This window comes from Cebus imitator, unplaced genomic scaffold (genome assembly GCF_001604975.1).
Source record: "Cebus imitator isolate Cc_AM_T3 unplaced genomic scaffold, Cebus_imitator-1.0 Scaffold77, whole genome shotgun sequence".
Taxonomy (NCBI): domain Eukaryota; kingdom Metazoa; phylum Chordata; class Mammalia; order Primates; family Cebidae; genus Cebus; species Cebus imitator.
Window position 1 is genome coordinate 6,144,027 of NW_016107392.1, and position 4,012 is coordinate 6,148,038.

Here is a 4,012-nt window from a genome sequence, read left to right on the forward strand (position 1 = left end):
ATTTTTAGTAGAGACGGGGTTTCACCATGTTGACCAGGATGGTCTCAATCTCTTGACCTCGTGATCCACCCACCTCGGCCTCCCAAAGTGCTGGGATTACAGGCGTGAGCCACCGCGCCCAGCCCTAGTTGTTAATTCTTAGGGAAGATGCTGAGTCTCAGTTTACACCCCCATAAAATGGAATCTCTCCCTACAGGATTGTGAAGAGGATTAGAAATAAGGGCGACAAAGCGAGACTCCATCTTAAAAAAAAAAAAAAGGTGTAAGGTATTTTGCATAGTAAAATGCTGGTAGCCAGTTAGTAATTGATAGTTGTAACTTATTATTTTTTGGAGACAGAATCTTGCCCTGTCACCCAGGCTGGAGTGCAGTGGCATGATCATAGCTCATGGCAGCCTCGAGCTTTTGGGCTCCAGCGATCCTTCCACCTCAGCCTCCTGAGTAGCTGGGAGTGTAGGCATGTACCACCACACCAGGCTGATTTTTATATTTTTTTGTAGAGATGGGGTTCCACCATGTTGCCCAGGCTGGTCTCTAACTTCTGGGTTCAAGCAATCTGCCTTACTTGGCCTCCTAAAGTGTATTAAATTTCTTAAAGGGTAGATAAATTCGGAAGTTTCAGTTGAGACCTAGTAAACTTAAAATTTCACTAACAATTTTATTTGCCAAGTTCATTAAATTTTGGGGGGAACCCCCCAAATATTGGTTAAGCTACTTAAAAAATAACAGAATGTTCTTATGCCCTTCACTTTCATCCATTCCAGGCGACAAGAAAAGTTTATTATCAGCGCCGGACGCGGTGACTCACCCCTGTAATCCCAGCACTTTGGGAGGCTGAGGTGGGTGGATCACTTGAGGTCAGGGGTTCAAGACCAGTCTGGCTAACAGGGTGAAACCCCATCTCTACTAAAAATACAAAAAAAATTAGCTGGGTGTGGTGGCACACACCTGTAATCCCAGCTACTAGGGAGGCTGAGGCAGGAGAAGTGCTTGAATGGAGGCAGAGATTGCAGTTAGCCGAGATTGTGCCACTGCACTTCAGCGTGGGTGACAGTGATGAGGCTCCGTCTCAGGGAAAAAAAAATTCCTATCAAGTCGTGTTTCCAGGCACAGACTCTGGGACCAGCCTCTCCAAGTTTGTATCTTAGCTCTGCCTCTTACCAACAGTGTGAACTTGGCCCAGTTATTTAACTTAACCTCTCTGGATTTCAGTGTGCTCGTCTATAACAAACACGGGGATAATAGTATTTGAAAAAGTTAAATAAGTTAATACACAGGTAAATTTTATAGTACAATACATTGCACATTGTAAGGCTAAATGTTCACTCTCATCATTGCTACCATATACTCCGTGTAGTCAGGCCATAGTTCTCATAAACAAGAGCTAGCAAAGGCCCTGGACAGGGCTCAGGGCCCAGGCCTATTCCTGCCTCCCAAGGTGGCTCCAGGTTCTCAGGGGACCTTGTTTCCCCTCCGCAGATCCCCTCTTCCTTCTTTACCCACTATACACTCCAGGCCACCAATACTCAACGAATGTTTGGTAGCAGCCCAGTGGTTTTCAGGAGGGAGAAATTCAAATTCAGAGGGGCTTGGGGACTAAGAGAAAACCCGCACTCTTCAGCTATTTCAGTCGGAGCCCATTCCCAGAGCCCTGCCTCCCCTCTCTACTGTACCTCTTCTTCCATGCTGCCGCCATCCTGAGTGATCTCCAAGAGCTGCCTCGGAGTAGACAGCAGAGGCCGGGTGGCAGTGCAGGGATGGGGCGTCTGAAGCCCCAGTTGTAATGACCTAGGTGCTAACAGCCCGCTGAGGTGGAGTGAGAGGGAAAACATGGGCTCTGCTTCCTCACCCCACATAGCTTCTGTTCCAAATAATTCAGCTCCAGTTTCCTCCCTGATGATGAGTTTTGGTGCTGACACCAAAAGTAAACACCACAGGCCTGGAACGATTCTGCCATGCCCAGCACTCAAGCTTCAAGGGCATTACTGAGCGGGGGAGACAGACTCTTGCTTGGGCCTGAGTGAGGCTCAGGGCAAGGAGCCCCTCTTCTTTGCCCTTCCGGTTCTCCTCAGCTCATTTGTTTGTGTTCGGATAATGCCAATAGTCACCAGTATCACCAGTGGGCCTTCTCAGATGCAAGATTTGAAGCCAAGAATTCTTAGACCAGTCTCCTGATTTCTGTGAGCACCAGATTCTTGTGTGCAGTTTAGATGATAAACTACTTAACGGAGGAGCTTTGAGGGGCTAGAACGCAGTAACAGAGCTCATTGTGCGCTAGCGCTGTCCTGACGGTGCCTCATCACCATGGACCGCCGTAGTCGGTTTATGTAAAGGTCTCCTCCTCTCTCCTTGTTTCTCATGGGCCACTACCACGCTCCATTCACCTGGCACATGACAGGCATTCGCGGAGTGAAATGCAGCTGACCCTCAGGTCAGGTCTGGTCCACAGATGGGTTTTATTTTGCCTGTAGAGTATGTAAATTTTTTATTTGTTGCAATCACATTTTGTACAAAACTCTGGATTCCCCAGATTCTCTGGAAAAATTTGAAGATGGGGCATAGGGTCCATCTTCCTGCATGGTGACAGTCAGCACCCAGCATCCACTATGCCTGTGTCCATCACTCCCTCCTCCCACACCGGAACTGCCTCGGCTTCCCTCACTGATGTGACCTCCCTGGAGTAGACAGCAGTTAGCGGCTCCCATTGGTGACTTAGGCAAGAATGGAAGGGAAGGTCTCCATTGGCCCCACCAAAACCAGTTGTCAATGCATGACTGTGGCAAAGGCAGCACCTGAGGCTTGCCAGGCAAACAGCAGCTAGAAGGCACCTCTGGAGAGACCCCTGGTCAGCAGGTACTCTAGACAACCCAGCTATTTCATGGTAGTCAATAGCACGGATGTGGTTCATTCGGCTGCACTCAAACCTTTTTCTAGTCCATTCTCTCTGGTGAAAAATAGGCGAGGGTAGCCATTTGTGCAAGAAGGGGGGAGAGGTAGGCACTTGGCTTCACGGAACCGCCGTCAGGCACCAAGGAAAAGGCTTCTTGGCCTCCCCATGCAACCATCCTAGTCACGATCACCAGGAAAGCGGCCTGGACACCCAACACAAAGAAAGGGGTGCTGGGGGTGGCAGCAGATCCTCTAGGCTGAGGCCCAGGGTATGCCCAAGCATGGAGGTGCAGGCCGCTGGGGTCTGGGAAGGGCCTAAGGATGTGGCAGGAGGAACAGCTGGAGATATGGCAGACCCTACATTAAGAGAGTAGGCTGAGAAAGGGAGCGAGGATGCAGGGGAACAATTCATGGCTTAAGGCTTCTGCCTGGAGAAAGACAATTCGCTTCAGTACTAAACAACCGTCATGTTGGGAGAACTTCCAAGATGGAGAGGCACCATCGCTCAACCTCATTTTTTTTTTTTTTTGAGATGGAGTCTTGTTCTTTCATCCAGGCTGGAGTGCAGTGGTGCGATCTCCGCACAGTGCAACCTCTGCCTCCCAGGTTCAAGCAATTCTCCTGCCTCAGCCTCCTGAGTAGCTGGGATTACAGGCGCCTGCCACCACACCCGGCTAATTTTTGTATTTTTAGTAGAAACGAGGTTTCACCATGTTGGCTGAACACCAGGCTGGTCTGGAACTCCTGACCTCAAGTGACCTGGCTGCCTTCGCCTCTCAAAGTGTTGGGATTACAGGCATGAGCCACCATGCCCAGTCCCACCCCGATTTTTAATGTGGATATTAAATTAATTCTTTCTGGGTGTGGTGACTCACACCTGTAATTCCCAGCATTTTGGGAGGCTGAGGCATCCATATAACTTGGGGTCAGGAGTTCCAGACCAGCTTGACCAACACGGTGAAACCCTGTCTCTACCAAAAATACAAAAATTAGCCAGGCATGATGGCGGGTGCCTGTATCCCAGCTACATGGGAGGCTGAGGCAGAAGAATCGCTTCAACCCAGGAGGCAAAGATCGCGCCACTCCATTCCAGCCTGGGCAACAGAGCGGACGCCATCTCAAA